Source organism: Triticum dicoccoides, chromosome 7A, assembly GCF_002162155.2.
Source record: "Triticum dicoccoides isolate Atlit2015 ecotype Zavitan chromosome 7A, WEW_v2.0, whole genome shotgun sequence".
Classification (NCBI taxonomy): domain Eukaryota; kingdom Viridiplantae; phylum Streptophyta; class Magnoliopsida; order Poales; family Poaceae; genus Triticum; species Triticum dicoccoides.
The window spans coordinates 632940133-632957807 of record NC_041392.1 but is presented as its reverse complement, the minus strand read 5'-3'; positions in this window follow the sequence as shown (position 1 = coordinate 632957807).

Genomic DNA, 17675 nt, shown 5'->3' with positions numbered 1-17675 from the left:
CTAGTGCAAGTGGGAGACTGATGGAAATATGCCCTAGAGGCAATAATAAAGTTATTATTTATTTCCTTATTTCATGATAAATGTTTATTATTCATGCTAGAATTGTATTAACCAGAAACATAATACATGTGTGAATACATAGACAAACAGAGTGTCACTAGTATGCCTCTACTAGACTAGCTCGTTAATCAAAGATGGTTATGTTTCCTAGCCATAGACATGAGTTGTCATTTGATTAACGGGATCACATCATTACGAGAATGATGTGATTGACTTGACCCATTCCGTTAGCTTAGCACACAATCGTTTAGTATTCTGCTATTGCTTTCTTCATGGCTTATACATGTTCCTATGACAATGAGATTAAGCAACTCCCGTTTACCGGAGGAACACTTTGTGTGCTACCAAACTTCAGAATGTAACTGGGTGATTATAAAGGTGCTCTACAAGTGTCTCCGAAGGTACTTGTTGGGTTGGCATATTTCGAGATTAGGATTTGTCACTCCGATTGTCGGAGAGGTATCTCTTGGCCCACTCGGTAATGCACATCACTATAAGCCTTGCAAGCATTGTAACTAATGAGTTAGTTGCGGGATGATGTATTACAGAACGAGTAAAGAGACTTGACGGTAACAAGATTAAACTAGGTATTAAGATACCGATGATCGAATCTCGGGCAAGTAACATACCGATGACAAAGGGAACAACGTACGTTGTTATGCGGTCTGACCGATAAAGATCTTCGTAGAATATGTAGGAGCCAATGTGGGCATCCAGGTCCCACTATTGTTTATTAACCAGAGAGGTGTCTCAGTCATGTCTACATAGTTCTCGAACCCGTAGGGTCCGCACGCTTAAACGTTCTTTGACGATATAGTTTTATATGAGTTATGTATGTTGGTGACTGAATGTTGTTTGGAGTCCCGGATGAGATCACGGACATGACGAGGAGCTCCGAAATGGTCCGGAGGTAAAGATTGGTATATTGGATGATATGGTTTGGCCAAGGGGTCAGGCCCACGGGGCTATAAGTCAGTGCAAAAGGAGTTTTGCGGAGGCTAGGGGGCCAAATGCTGGAGACCCTGGCATCTGGCCCTGGGCGAGACGCCGAGGCCCATGGCGTCTGGGCCAGACACCAAGGATCGTGGTGTTTGGTCCTGGAGTCCGAGTGGGACTCTTTCCTTTCGGGTAAAACCGACTTTGAGGAGGCTTTTGCTCCAAGTTTCGACCCCAGGGCTCAACATATAAATAGAGGGGCAGGGCTAGCACCCAGGACACATCAAGAAACACCAAGCCGTGTGCCGGCTACCCCGTCCCCTCTAGTTTATCCTCGGTGATAGTTTTCGTAGTGCTTAGGCGAAGTCCTACGGAGATTGTTATTCACCAACACCATCACCACGCCGTCGTGCTGCCGGAACTCATCTACTACTTCGCCCCTCTTGCTGGATCGAGAAGGCGAGGACGTAACCGAGCCGAACGTGTGCAAAACTCAGAGGTGTCGTGCTTTCGGTACTTGTATCGGTCGGGTCGTGAAGACTTATGACTACATCAACCACGTTGATATAATGCTTCCGCTTTCGGTTTACGAGGGTACGTAGACATACTCTCCCCTCTCGTTGCTATGCATCACCATGATCCTATGTGTGCGTAGGAATTTTTTTGAAATTACTACATTCCCCAACAAAATGTACCAAGGTGGTTCTTCAATGAAACAAGGACCTAGGCTTGCAATGCGTGATGCTAATGATGAGCCACCGAGGGACGCTCCAGTGCGGCCTTGTGAATGGCCTTCAGAGGACTTCATGGATGGAGCAGGAATTAAGGAAGAATTTAACACATATTTGTGTCATGCTAATCTTGTGAGTTTCAAGGAAGAAAAGTGTCGTCAGTACCACTATCTCAGTAGTTCCTTTGTGAGGAGGTTTGAATTTTCATCTTCACGCAATTCTCAAACTGTCCTGTTTGATCTTTATGAAAATTCTTATACTATGGTCTTAGAGGATTTTACCACTACCTGCAAACTTCCACAATGGGGTAGTACTAATGAACCCCGCAAATCTGAGTTTAGAGATTTTCTTGATAGTATAACTGTGGGAGAGTCCAGAGATATAACACAAGCTACCATAGGGAGCATTCACTTTCCTGCTATACATTATTTTGCTCTCTTCATAGGTAGATGCATTAATGGTAAAGATGAAGCATGTCACATGTGTGTCCCTGACCTCAGTATTCTTACGAGTGCTGTGTTAGGAGGTAAATCTTATAGTTTGGGAGCCATTGTTGCACGTTGGTTGCATCTTAATATATTTAATGGAGAGTTCTTTGGAGGAATTTATGAAACCCGCATAGCTAATTTTCTTGGTATAACCATACGTGAGGATGATATTGAGTTGCCTCCTGCTTATTTGGATTATGAGGCTATGGTTCGTCATCAGTTTGTTGAGAGGAACGATCAGTTCCTCCAGTACCGACTAATCTTTGACAGACGACGCACCTATCACGTCGCTCTCCCTGCTTCTACTTTCTTTGACTTTCAGGCAAAAGGGAGATATTTTATAACAAGAGAGGAGGCGGAAGAGTATAAGAGGAGATCTGAGATAGCTCGCCTCCAAGCTACAGCCCACAGTGCAATGACTCCTGCATCGCACTACGACCCTAACTATTACTTTGGATATCCGCCAGGCCAGCCGTGGGCATAGACCAACTTAGGCCAAAATCCTAAGCTTGGGGGATTACGTATTTGTCACCGACATTACATTCATGTTCACACACTCATTGCTAGATGTCGGTGCTCATACTTTTTCACTGTATTATCGATGCTAGTTTATTTCCTTTTTATTGCTTTCTTCTTGTGTGTTTAATAAACCTTAAGAAAAACAAAAAAAATTAGTTTTAGCTTTTAATTAGTTTACTTTCCATGCTTGTAGTAGTAATTAAAAAGAAACCCCAAAAAGATTTCTTGTTCTTCTTTTGCGTGTTGGGAGCTTTCCCTTGTATATAGTTTTATTTATTTTCTTTTCTTTGGGGGTCGATAGGAGAAGATCATGATTAAATTGTTGAAGTGGCCCTTATATGCATTATTGTTGATCTGACAAAAGAGCCCATATTGCCTTGTCTTCTCCTGTCTGTTGAATGCTTGCAGATTCCAGCTTAGTCCAATGCACGTGCACTATTATTATTATCCACATCGTTCGGTCGTGCAAGTGAAAGGCAATTATGACGATATATGATGAACTGATTGAGATGGAGAAGCTGGTATGAACTCGACCTCTCTTGGTTTTGTAAATATGATTAGTTCATCGTTCCTGATTCAGCCTATTATGAAAAACATGTTTGCGATGACAATTAGAGATCATAGTTTCTTATGCCATGCTTAATTAGCTAGGATCTTATAATGGTTTACCTTGTGTGCGAACATGCTATTAAAATGGTTGTGATGTGGTATGATAGGGTGGTATCCTCCTCTAAATGATTTAGTGACTTGACTTGGCACATGTTCACGCATGTAGTTGAAACAAAATCAACATAGCCTTCACCATATTTACGTTCATGATGGATTATATCCTACTCATGCTTGCACTCAATGTTCATTAACTTTAATGCATGTTCATGCCTGTTGTCGCTCTCTAGTTGGTCGCTTCCCAGTCTTTTGCTAGCCTTCACTTGTACTAAGCGGGAATACTGCTTGTGCATCCAACTCCATAAACCCCAAAGTTATGACATATGAGTCCACTACCTTCCTATATGCGGTATCTACCTGCTGTTCCAAGCAAATTTGTATGTGCAAAACTCTAAACCTTCAAATAAATATCCTGTTTTGTATGCTCGAATAGCTCATGTATCAACTAGGGTTGGCCATATCTTCCATGTTAGGCGGGTTATTCTCAAGAGGAGTGGACTCCGCTCCTCACTCACGAGAAAATGTCTGGTCACCGGGATGCCCAGTCCCATGCTTTATGAAAATCAAATCAAAATAATTGCAAAGAAAACTCCCCCTGGGACTCTTGTTAGTTGGAGGCACTCATTGTTTCGAGCAAGCCATGGATTGATGCTTGTTGGTGGAGGGGAGTATAAACTTTACCATTCTGTCTGGGAACCGCCTACATGTGTGTAGCATGGAAGATATCGCCATCTCTTGGTTGCTATGTTGACAATGAAAGTATACCGCTCAAAATATTATTCATCTCTATTTCAAAACCGAGCTATGGCACCTCTACAAATCCCTGCTTCCCTCTACGAAGGGCCTATCTATTTACTTTTATGCTGAGTCATCCTCCTCTTATTAAAAAGCACCCACTGGAGAGCACCTCTGTCATTTGCATTCATTACTAATTAGTTTACATTGAGTATGACTTGACTGGATCTCTTTTACCATGAATTACAATGCCTAGTCAGTCCTTGATATTTAAAGGTGCTCTGCATTTATGTTTTGCGGTCTCAGAAAGGGCTAGCGAGATACCATCTTGTTATATCATATTATGATTGTTTTGGGAAAGTGTTGTCACCTGAGATTTATTATTATTGCTCGCTAGTTGATTATGCCAATGATATGAGTAAACATGAGACCTAAGCGTTATTGTGAATATGGTTAGTTTATAATCTTTGCTGAAAACTTGAATGCTGGCTTTACATATTTACAACAACAAGAGCAAACAGTGTTTGTAAAAGTTTTTCTTTATCAATTTCAGTTTTTCAACTGAATTGCTTGAGGACAAGCAAAGGTTTAAGCTCGGGGGAGTTGATACGTCTCCGTCGTATCTACTTTTCCAAACAGTTTTGCCCTTGTTTTGGACTCTAACTTGCATGATTTGAATGGAACTAACCCGGACTGGCGCTGTTTTCAACAGAATTGCCATGGTGTTATTTATGTGCAGAAACAAAAGTTCTCGGAATGACCTGAAACTTCACGGAGACTATTTTTGGAAATAATAAAAAATATTGGCAAAAGATCAAGAACAAGGGGCCCACACCCTAGCCACGAGGGTGGGGGCGTGCCTGCCCCCTTCCTCATGGTCCCCCTGGAGCTCCTTCGGCCTCAACTCCAACTCTATATATTCGTGTTCGGAGAGAAAAAAATCAAGGAGAAAGATTCATCGTGTTTTACGATACGGAGCCACCGCCAAGCCCTAAACACTCTCGAGAGGGCTGATCTGGAGTCCGTTCGGGGCACCCGAGAGGGGAATCCGTCGCCATCCTCATCATCAACCATCCTCCATCACCAATTTCATGATGCTCACTGCCATGCGTGAGTAATTCCATCATAGGTTTGCTGGACGGTGATGGGTTGGATGAGATTTATCATATAATCGAGTTAGTTTTGTTAGGGTTTGATCCCTAGTATCCACTATGTTCTGAGATTAATGTTGCTATGACTTTGCTATGCTTAATGCTTTTCACTAGGGCCCGAATGCCATGATTTAAGATCTGAACCTATTATGTTTTCATGAATATATGAAAGGTCTTGGTACTATCTTGCAAGTCTATAGTCACCTACTATGTGTTATGATCCAGCAACCCCGAAGTGACAATAATCGGGACCACTTTCGGTGATGACAGTAGTTTGAGGAGTTCATGTATTCACTATGTGTTAATGCTTTGGTCCGGTACTCTATTAAAAGGACGCCTTAATATCCCTTAGTTTCCGCTAGGACCCCGCTGCCACAGGAGGGTAGTACAAAAGATGTCATGCAAGTTCTTTTCCAAAAGCACATATGACTATATTTGGAATACATGCCTACATTATATTGATGAATTGGAGCTAGTTCTGTGTCACCCTAGGTTATGAATGTTACATGATGAACCACATCCGGCATAATTCTCTATCACCGATCCATTGCCTACGAGCTTTCCATATATTGTTCTTCGCTTATTCACTTTTCTGTTGCTATTGTTATAATCACTACAAAATACCAAAAACATTACTTTTGCTACCATTACCTTTTGCTACCGTTACCACTACTATCATATTACTTTGCTACTAAATACCTTGCTTCAGATATTAAGTTTCTAGGTGTTTTTGAATTGACAACTCAGCTGCTAATACTTGAGAATATTCTTTGGCTCCCCTTGTGTCGAATCAATAAATTTGGTTTGAATACTCTACCCTCAAAAACTGTTGTGATCCCCTATACATGTGGGTTATCAGATATCTTCTAAAATGTATTCTTGTGGTTCTTGTTTTTCTAGTCAAAATTTTGGTGATGTATTTCCATGTACCAAAATATCAATGATGAAAAAAATATGTGTTTGCAAAGAAAAATGTATGCGGACTGGATGCGTCCGCGCGTCCGGTGCACAGCCACCGCATCTGAGAAATGGCCCAGACACGACCCCATTGCCCTACCCAAACGGACAGAATCCAGGCAGAACGGAGGTCCATTTGGGGTCGTGCGTTGGAGTTGGCCTTACAAGTGGGACCGCATTTGAGGAAACTAACTATCAGCAAACCCCCACCTAGCCCACCGCGAGATGGCTGAGTTAGAGAAACGACGAGGTTGAAGAGATTGTTGTAGCATGGACTCCAACAAATATGGTGTTTGATGGAACTCGTGCTTGTGGCGTGTGCCGTACTCCTGGACGTGAATGCTTGTTCTGACCCATGCCACACTACTACTTATAGTAGTAGTGTCGAGGATTCGAGGTGCTGGTTACGTACAGCGAAAACATTAACATATGGCCCACCTCACACTACGGGAAAATTTCCTCGAGTCTGTGCTAGGTTATAAAGAGTTCTTTGTGAGGATGGGTGGCTAGTCTCAAGTTTAAAACTTGTTGTATTACGTACGTAGACGTAGAGATAGTGCAGCATGAGAAGCTAGTACAAATAGTGTACTATTGTTGATTGGCCTCATCCGATAATCTGTTGCAATGCACGTACAATTATGTATTCGGAAAATATATTTTTGCCTCGTCGCAGCACCCACTCAGAGAAGAGACTCGAAAGCCATTCATAAATTTAGTAAATTTATCACAGGCATATCATTTTAATACATACAACAGGTCATCAGCCCACAACGACAACGAGGATAGATTATAAATACTAAAGTTTTCATCACACAACAAATAACAAGCAATGAAATGAACTTCAACTCAACTAATCCTCGGCGTTGGAAACGCTTGATTTGAACCACACGTGATTCTCTGGGAATGGACAACTACTGTCAATCTCGAGACCAACGCAGGACTGATCATCTAGGCTGAAGCGACCTACTATATCACGACCAGGGTAGGGAACCACCGCAATGTACGACATATAGATACAGTTGCTTCTCATAAATGGTAGTAACGTTGTGTCAACAGCAGTTGGATCGCCTTTCACCATCATTGGATAGTTTTGTCCAAGGAAGAGTGAGTTTGCTCCAAGACTATCAATACTGTACCAGGGAGAAGGTGTTGGCGCTAGCACAGTAGTATCCACCCCGAATATCATACAACTGGTGTTGGAATAGGTCCGGAGAGTGCGACCATGGGAGACAACACCTGCTTCCTTAGTAGTAACATCAGCAGTGGGCTGTATACAGACAAGAAGGAGTGATCCATCGGAAGTTTCCAGGCGCCACTGAGTATATCGGCCCTCCTCGTCCTCATCTCCCCCTTGGTTATAAAATTTTCAAGTATAGGTGGTGGAATGTCCACAGGACCTTGGAAACACAAGAAGAAGGTTAATTAGTAGAGAAGGGAAACTTGCTAACTCGCATGCATGTGACAATTATAATTATGGTGGAAGACAAATGTACCGAAACTACGAGCATCCCATGCAAAAACAGTGCCACGAGTGGTGGCAGCACACACAAGACCCTCGTATTCAATTGCATCACAGTACACATCCATGTATAGAAACTGATTTTTGAGCAATATCCATCCAGTCGAACCATGAAGGACGGCAATAAACTTGTCGAAGATAGCGACAACTTGATAGTTCTTGTAATTCCAAGAGCGGTTGGGAACTCGAGAAATTGCTGTCTTCCATAGACGACAATCACCATGATCATATTTTTTCAACGTACGTAGATCATCTATGTGCTCAAGCTCAGGGCACTCGGAGATTTTTGGAAGTGGAATCCGCTGACGAGTGTACACATTCACAAGTTCCCACTCGCAATTGTACCCAATATAAACAACCCAATCTCCATTTGCGCCTGTCCAAGCCTTTCCCTCAAGCGATGGCATCTTAACATCATATGTATCATTATCAAGCGGCATCAACTTGCACAAGGCGAGGCTTCCCTCGTCCCCGCGCTAGTCAGCAGGGTCACGGCGAAGAAGATAGGGGAGATCAAACCACTCCTGGACCCTTGGGTTCCCTGTAATGATGTTATTAGTTGAGTCAAGAATGTTCTTGCATGAACCTGCCATGCTAGCCGAGGTGATGACATTGCATCGATCACTGATTTCCCCCACCACGTCATCTTTCAGATCGGGGCAAGTATAACGGGGTCGTTTCTGGCTTGTTCCCTCCATGGAGAAGACAATAGAACAATGGCAGAAGGAAGGGTGAAGGCAAATGGAGGAGGGAGGAAGAGTGTGCAACAGCTGTTCCAAATCAGGAGGGAAAGGCGAAGAGTCGGTGGACGGTCGACAGTTTGCCACGGTACACGAAGAGGCGCCCCGGCCTACATGTCCTTTCGGAAATTGTACAAAAGGACTCGTCGTCGTCTCACTGACATGTTGGAACGGGACCACATGTCAACAAAACATGGTGTGTAATTTCTCGTGCAAAATGCGATCTGGCCGTGTTGGCCCGAGGTGCCACATTAGTTATCGGTCTTTATTTTTTTAACTTACAATCTAAGTGGATAGCTCCTGTGGTCATCACACATGAGTGTATATATAGGTGGGCTACGTGGGCAGGCGGCAACAATCTAAGTGCTAAAAGAGTTGATCTCAAAAAAAGAGTTGATCCAATGCTTGGTTTTGTTTGGATTTTCCAACTATGACCATTGGATAGAGTGAATCATTGGCTTAAGTTCAAAGTTATTCTCCTAGTACTATAGAATGGTATAGGAACGTGGAGAGATTTGGTTGATTTTATATTGCTGAATAATATAAAATATTACGAGTGCAGACGCTCCACCCCGAGGTTTGTAGCTCCTTCTCGGTCATCGGGAATCTATGTTCTTCCACTCTTTCGTTTAAGACATGAGCTTTGTTCATCCTGTTGGGGACATCTATATGCCTCCATTTTACAAAATCATACTATATGCCTCAATGACATGCGGGACATCTACCATCAAGGTGGCGTGTCATGCAAGAAAATGGATATATGCAGTGCGTAAGTGAGTCGCGCACTTCATTGGCACCTAGTACTATGCAATATTTTTTCTCCTCGATGGCATGTGAATAGTGCACGTACTCAATGACAGAGCACGGGGTGGTAGCCATGGAGATGGTCGGCCCTTTTTGAAGAGAGTACTAATAAATACGTAACTTTGATGTGTCTCATCAAATCGCAGAACGACGAGAAGCTTGCTTACTACGCCTTCTCCCTCGCCAATGCGTGTGCGGTGGATCGTAGCACGAGGAGAAACTTTTGCTTAAAAGCGGTGGACGTGCAGTAGTTCATTTGGTGTCAGATTGCCAGAAGTAGTACTGTTGGGGATATTACTACTGGACGTAAACCGGCCAGGAGTAGCCGGATTAGGTTTATGAAGATTAGAAGCCCATGAAGATGTAAGAATGATGGCGCTTTATGAAGGGCCAAGGCCCAGAGGCGAGTTAAGGCCTGTAGATGTAAACCGACCTAATTATGTAACTTGCATTGTAAGATAGGAAGTGTAGAGACCGAACCGGACACATTTATGATCCGGCTTCGGGACTCTGTAAACCGGCGGGCGTCAACCTATGTATATAAAGGGACGACTCGACAGCGGTTTAGGGACAAAAAACAATAACTCGAGAACCAGACAAAGCGGATTCGCTCCCTGGTCTTCAAAACCCTAGCAGTACCAATCACAACTAGACGTAGGCTTTTACCTTCATCGAAGGGGGCGAACTAGTATAAACTCCCCGTGTCCCCTTGTCCGGTTTAACCCCTTTAAGCTAACCCGTTGCGATGGCTCCGCGACTAAGTCCTTTCACGAGGACATTTGCCGTGACAAACCCACAACAGTTGGCATCCACCGTGGGGCTATCGCACGATGGTTTCGTGTTCTTAAAGGGCAGCTTTGATGGACTCAAGGGATACGTTGTGGGCTGGATGAAAAGGAGTCGTCGCGGAAAGCTCTACATCGACAATGCAGGATGGGGCCCCGAGGCCAATTCAATCGAATACGGGTACCGGGTCCCCTTTGGTGGGATTCACATCTTCATCGACAAGATTGGCGAACCGGGCCCTAAGCCGGACACCTGCACCGACATCATTGAGACGGCTCAGTGCGCAAGCCCTTCCCCGGTTCAGCCCGTAGCAAAGCATGTTTTCGTAGGTGTCATCCATTTAGCAGAATACGAGGACGGACCGGCGTCCGATGGAGAAACTGTTGTCTATTCCGACGATGAGTCTTCTGGAGAGACCAAATCGCTCTATCAGTTGCAGGATGACCGGATTAGTGGAGGTTCCGAGGGCAATAGTATTCCGGACTCTCCTAATCTGCCAAACCGGGCCGCCATATTCATGGCCGGTACACAGTCAGCGCCTCACTCATCAGCCGCTGTAGCAATACTCTCCGGTTCAACAACGGCCACGCCAGTGGGGGCAGGAAGCTCTGCGCCGCCTCCGGCTCAAGTACTGTCTGATTTGTTCGACACTTTGGCAACATTGATGGCTGCAGAGGTGGATGCGGCAGCCAGGGATCAGCACAACGCGGAGATTGCAAAGGTAAAAGATTAGATAGCTCAGGCTAAAGCGGACCTAGTGGCAGAGAACGCTAGGATGGCTACAGAATGGGCTGAGTTGGAAGCTCAGGCCTACCGGATTAGGCTGGATCAGAACGCTTTCGAAGAAATCATGAGAAGAAGATACCGATCGCATCTCCCGTCGGGTTATGAGCCACAAAATCTCTTCAATACGCCAGGAGAAGGAACTAGTAACCAGCGAATATTAAATCAGACGGAGGCGCCAGGAGCTGGAGCACCGGTTCAGCCGCGCACGATGGACCCGCCTCATCAGAACAACATTGTGCCACAGTATGTTCCAACACCTCCCGGGCATTACTCCAACCCGTTGGACAACATTGTGGCCGCCGCTTCACAATTGGCAGCCCTCCCAACTGACGGAGAATCACCAGTTGCAATTGAGGCACGACGGGCCAGAGAGCTCCTTGAAACAGCTCTAAACTAGCAGCAGGCATATTCACATAGCCGCGAGAGGATTCATTCCACCCCCCATCCAAGTCGGAGCTACAACAGACACGTTGAGGATGAACCGGCCGTATCAAGCAGCGCACGTCACCGTAATCCGCCGCGAGGGCACAACCCGGCAGGGGGAGGTGCTAATGCGCAGGATGTGGTAGACCATGGTCGCGCGCGTCGAGAGGCCGAGTTAGCAGCTCTGCACGGAGCTTGTCAACCTACTCCGTTTCACCCTACCACTTCAGTGGATCCAGGTGTGGTATTCAGTTCCTTAGGGGTGCTGTGTCTTACCCCCGCTTTGCATAATGTGAGACTGCCCAAGGATTTCAAAGGACCCCGTAAGGTACCCAATTATACCGCCGATCTACCACCAGAGGCATGGGTTGAAAGCTATGAGATGGCAATGAAGATTTTAGATGTGGATGAAGTAGTATGTGCTAAGTACTTCACCATGATGTTGGAGGGAACAACTCGTACTTGGTTGAAGAGCTTACCAACTAACTCTGTCGGATCATGGGCCGAACTGAAGCACCAGTTTATCCAGAACTTTAAAGATACTTGTAAGCAGCCCATGTCAATTGTGGATCTGGCCGCTTGTGTCCAAGAGGATGGGGAGTCCACAACTCATTGGGTAAAGCGGGTCTAAGCCATTTTCCATTCGTCAGATCGTATCAATATAGACACCGCAATGCTAACGTTGGAGGGCAATTGCCATTTTTTGCCGCTCAAACAGAAGTTAGGAAGGCTCAAACGTCATTGCAATGATATGTCAACACTTATTGCCGCCTTGGTTAAGTACACCGATTCAGATAATACCAAAGACCCTAACTCAGAGGAGGACAAATCGGGGAAAGGGAAAATGAACGACAACACCAAGGGTCAGCAACATAATCCGGCAGGCCATGGGAGCAATGGTAAACGCAAGGCCGACAACAGTCTGGACTTTGTGGCTAACACAATGTTCAGGAGAATGGTCAGCGTCGTAAGGGTAAGCAGACCCAGAGGGGCGGAGGTTCAGGCCCCAATTTGGAGCGCCTATTAAATCAACCCTGTCCAAAGCATGGATCCATGGAGAAACCGGCATCACATCTTTGGAAGGATTGTTATATCATGCGAGATTTCAAGAACTCCAATATGTTTTAGTATGATAATGGCCCGCTCGGCGGTTCAGGAGGTGGTTTCCATGGGCCCGGTTATGGAGGTGGCAGTTCCGGTTCAGGATTTCTGGGCAATCAAACCGGACACATCAATCAAGGGCACTGTCGGTGTCAAAACCGGCGGATCTCGGGTAGGGGGTCCCGAACTGTGCGTCTAGGCCGGATGGTAACAGGATGTAGGGGACACAATGTTTTACCCAGGTTCGGGCCCTCTTGATGGAGGTAAAACCCTACGTCATGCTTGATTAATATTGATGATATGGGTAGTACAAGAGTAGATCTACAACGAGATCAGAGAGGCTAAACCCTAGAAGCTAGCCTATGGTATGATTGTATGTTGTAGTTGTTGTCCTACGAACTAAAACCCTCCGGTTTATATAGACACCGAAGCGGGCTAGGGTTACACAAGGTCGGTTACAAAAGAGGAAATATCCATATCCGTATCACCTAGCTTGCCTTCCACGCCTAGTAGAGTCCCATCCGAACACGAGACGAAGTCCTCAAACTTGTATCTTCATAGTCTAATAGTCCGGCCAATGGATATAGTCCGGCTGTCCGGAGACCCCCTAATCTAGGACTCCTTCAGTAGCCCCTGAACCAGGCTTTCAATGACGATGAGTCTGGCACGCAGTGTTGTCTTCGGCATTGTAAGGCGGGTTCCTCCTTCAAATACACCATAGAAGAATTTTGAATATAAGGATAGTGTCCGACCCTGCAAAATAAGTTCCACATACCACCGTAGGGAGAATAATATTTCACAAATACAATTTGCTGAGGTATTTTGGCAACATGTCATTACATCACGGCCCGGTGATTATTTGAACCGTTTCCTTTAACTAGCCCCGCACATAACACGAGGCAGTTTTTCGACACATCTTGTCAAAGCAGATATCGTGTCCCCTGATTACGGGATTCTCATCAATACGAGTGTGGGTAACCAAACCGCGCCATCAATTACGGTGCTTGGGGGACAAGCGAGTTTTACCAGGCTATTGGGGACGTTTAGTTTCGGCCGCCCATATAAAGGGATAAGGATTCACCTTTTCATCCACGCCGTCTTCCTCCTTTGCTTATCCGTTTTCGCGCACTCGAGCTCCAGCGCCCAAGTCCGCATTCCCCACCTTAACCTTCTCCAGCCATGTCTGGTGTGGGAGGCAAGTGGATGGTCTCCTCCGTCACGGAGGGAGACATCAAGAAGCTGAGGAGAGCCGAATACCTACCCGACGACATCGCGCACCGGCTCCCAGATGAGGGGCAGCTCGTCCCCACCCCCAGGCCCCATGAGAGGGTGGTGTTCCTCACCCATTTCCTCCGCGGACTGGGATTTCCTCTCCACCCATTTGTCCGGGGGCTCATGTTCTACTATGTCCTGGATTTCCATGATCTGGCCCCGAACTTCATCCTCAACATCTCGGCGTTTATCGTCGTGTGCGAGGCCTTCCTCCGCATCAAGCCCCACTTCGGCTTATGGCTGAAGACTTTCAATGTCAAGCCGAAGGTAGTGGGTGGCTGCCAGGCGGAGTGCGGAGGCGCCATGGTGGGCAAGATGCCCAACATCACATGGCTTGAGGGCTCCTTTGTGGAGACAATAAAGGGGTGGCAATCGGGGTGGTTCTATATCACCGAGCCACGTGCCCCTACATGGGTAGCGGCCCCCGAGTTCCAATCTGGCTTCCCCATATGGCTCACCTCCTGGCAAGAGAAGGGCCTATCCTGGGGTAATCCGGGAGAGCTGACTGGGCTCCAAACATGCATTCAAAGCATGGTGAACAAGAAGCTCAAACATGTCAACGTAGTCCATGTTATGCTCATCCGCCGGATCCTCCCTTGCCAACAACGGGCCTTCAACTTGTGGGAGTTTGACCCGGCGTAGCACCGAGCTCTGAACAGACTCTTCAACACAACTCACGAAGATACCTGGAGGGTGCTGTTTAAGAGCGCCGAGGTCCCCCCTTCCACTACGGAGGATCGCAGATTCAGTGCGAAGCGCCAAGCCAGTGCGGTAAGCTGCCTTTACCTCTTACAGGATAGATGTTTTTCATAGCTTGGCTCCATGCGGGATCTAAACTCCCATACCTTTGACAGGATTGGCAGGAGACGGCCGGACAGATCGACTGTCCGACTCCTTTACCCAAAGGCCCAGCAAATGCTCTTCTGACGAAGATGCTGACTCTGGCTTCTTATACGGTGCCGGAGAAGACCAAGAAGGCCAAGGGAACCCGAAAGATGTCCCGATGCCAGGCGTCACCGGACTTACCGTCCGAGGACTCTATGGCGCAATCCTTCCCCGAAGACGAGGAGGATGCTCCCCCTCCAGACGGGGGAGACAATAAAAGGAAGGCCGCCCCAACTGGGGAGGCCGGAGGGTCCAAGAAAGGGCGGACCCTCCCTACGGGCTACTCCATCGCCGCCGACAGCGAAGACAAGTGGCTGCCCAGGGCCAAGCCCCTGGGGAAGTCGTAAGTATTCGGATACCAGAGTAAGTCATAGCATTCCTTTGCCGCACTGCTTTCCCTAATGCCGAAACATGATTATGCAGGCCGCCACGAGCCAGTATCGATGTATCATCAGACGGCTCCCTGGGCTCGTCGGACATGGATAGCGATCCAGTCCCGACCACCACCTCCCCTCATCCTGCTGACGACGCCGAGGTGCTGTCTCAAGAGGCACCGGGTCGAGGGGAGACAGTCCCGGAGGCGCCTCAAGGCGACCTTTCGGACTCCGGGAGCCGAAGGGATGGGGCCCCTGAGAGCTCCGAGTTCGGCCCTCAGCCGAACATCGCGCCGGAACCTCTAGTGGTTCCGTGCTCGGGTAGGCGGCCTCCTTCAAAGGGGGGCGAGACGACTGCACCGGCGACCTCTATCCATCCAGAGGCGCCGGACAATCTGCTGGAAGCGCTTCGCACCGCTTCCATCGACGAGGAGCACCGCACTATTATGAGTGCGGTGATCCAGAAGGTTCAGTCCGCTAAGAGCAGATTGACTGAAGCCTGTGCCAGCCTTCTAACAGGCTTTGTGGTAAGTGTTTAAAGTATAGGGAAAATATTACCGCATAGACAGTAGCCCCTGATGCTCTATTCGGTGTTCACAAAGAAAAGCTGAATAGAGGATCAAACTATATCGCAGGAGTCTAATAGAAGTATGTCAATATGCATATGCAGGCTTCGCTGCTGGCGTCCGCCGCACTGACTGCGGAGGTCGCCGTACTGAAGCAGGACCTTAAAGGGTCCCAGGATGAGCTCGGCCTTACCAAGAGGCAGCTCGAGGAGAATAAAGGTAAGTAGTACCTAGTCTATGTATATGTATAAAAAGAATGCGATTGCAAAATGACAGGATTATCATGAATTTGCCAGGGGCCATGACCAAAGTGGCGACCCTAAAGCAAGCGTTGTCCGAGGCCGAAGATAAAGCAGCCAAGGAGCGCACCGAGCGAGAGAAGCACGAGGCTCGGGTGGGCAAGGTGCAGCAAGAGCTCCAGGCTCTCGTGGGGAAGCACGAGGCGTTGGAGCTTGACTCAAAGATGCGAGAGTCTGAGCTTGCCGCGGCCCTCGAGAGCGCAAAAAGTGCCAGGGCCGATGCCCAAAAGGCCCTCCAGGAGATCGACGCAATGAAGAAGATAGCGGCGGGTAAGGCTTTCTATATGCAAAGTAAGCATGTAAAAGTAAATTACCGATTACTTACCCAAATCCGGAGCTCTCCAGGAGCATTCGCAGATTTGCCCCGCAGCGTGTCCGATGCCGCACAATTTTACCAGGCCGAGGATGGAAGCTCAACGGAGAAGCTGTTCTGGTCCCAGTATACTGAGGCCGAACACCCGGTGCCAATGAGCGACCAGCTGAAGCAGATGGTCGAGCTACATAAGGCGGCCGAACAGGCCATGAAGGGCTTTATAGCCCGGCTGTGGCCTGGCGACGCCCTTCCGAACAGCTTCTTCGGCCTGGTGAGGCGGCTTGCGGATGCCTGCCCGCGGCTGGAGGTCGTCAAGCGATCCGTCTGCATTGAAGGTGCACGCCGGGCTTTCGCCCGTGTGAAATTGCAGCGGGTCAAGCTTGACACCGTGAAGCTGATCAAGGAAGGGCCGCCGGAGGGCAAGGAGCACCGCAACCCCGAGATGTACTACGAGGGTGTCCTGCTGGGTGCCCGTCTCATAGCGGACGAGTGCACAAAAGATGTAATATTTGTGTGAAACTTGCTCGTTTTTATCCTGTATTTATGAAAACTTGTTTCATATGCGCTATGCAACGCTTGTTTGAATTTAAAATATTGCCTTCTGTTTGGCCGTTTATCCAATCTGAGAGATGGCTAGTCCTCGGCTTCTGCCCCCATGCCACGAGTGCTAGGGTGTTCGGGATAAACCTGAGCACTCTTGTTCCCATGTTTGGGTCCTTCGAGGGAGGTAGTCAGCACAGCGAACAAGGCAACCGGACTAATAATGCTTTATCACTCTCACTAAGCCATATAATTCTATAATTTTAAATTTCGGCGAAGCCCCTGGTATTCAGAAGGCCGAATTCGGGGCGCGATATACGCCTTTAAGCCGGACAGGGCCGGCCCCTCGCCCTAAGCGGCATAAGTCTTTAGGGACTCGAAAACCTCGCCGAACAGCGACTAGTCTCTCGCCTTATCATGACAGTCAATTTTAGCTTTCTCTACTGAGGTGGTAATTAAGCCCGGCAAAACCGGGGCACAATCGCAGTAGTTCTCCTAGAGCTACCTTAGCCGATAGAGCGGAACGTAAGGTACCAAAATATAGGAGCCGGGAAAACCCAACATTTGACCAAAGACATGATTCGGAGCTGATGCATATAATGCTATAAGTTTGGGGTGCCGCACTTGTGAAAGTGTTCGGACTTTTCACACCATATTGTGGAGTACGTAAGCCCCTGGTGTATTGGTCGTACCAAAGTGTACGGTTGCAAGGCGTCGTTAATGAACACACACACACACACACACACACACACATATATATATATATATATATATATATATATATAGGGTGGATCTATTCTAACAACACCTCTTAAGACCTTATTCTGCACATCAACCAGCTTATTCTGATAACACACCCCGAACCAAAAGCAAACAAAACACACCCCTCCTCCCACGACCCACCACTCCCCCGAGCTCCACAACCTCCCTCCCCTGCCCCATCGGCGCCCCACACCATCACCACCTACCCCCAAGCACCACCGCTCACAACCCCTCCGGAGAGCCGGTGACCGCGGGGCGGAGC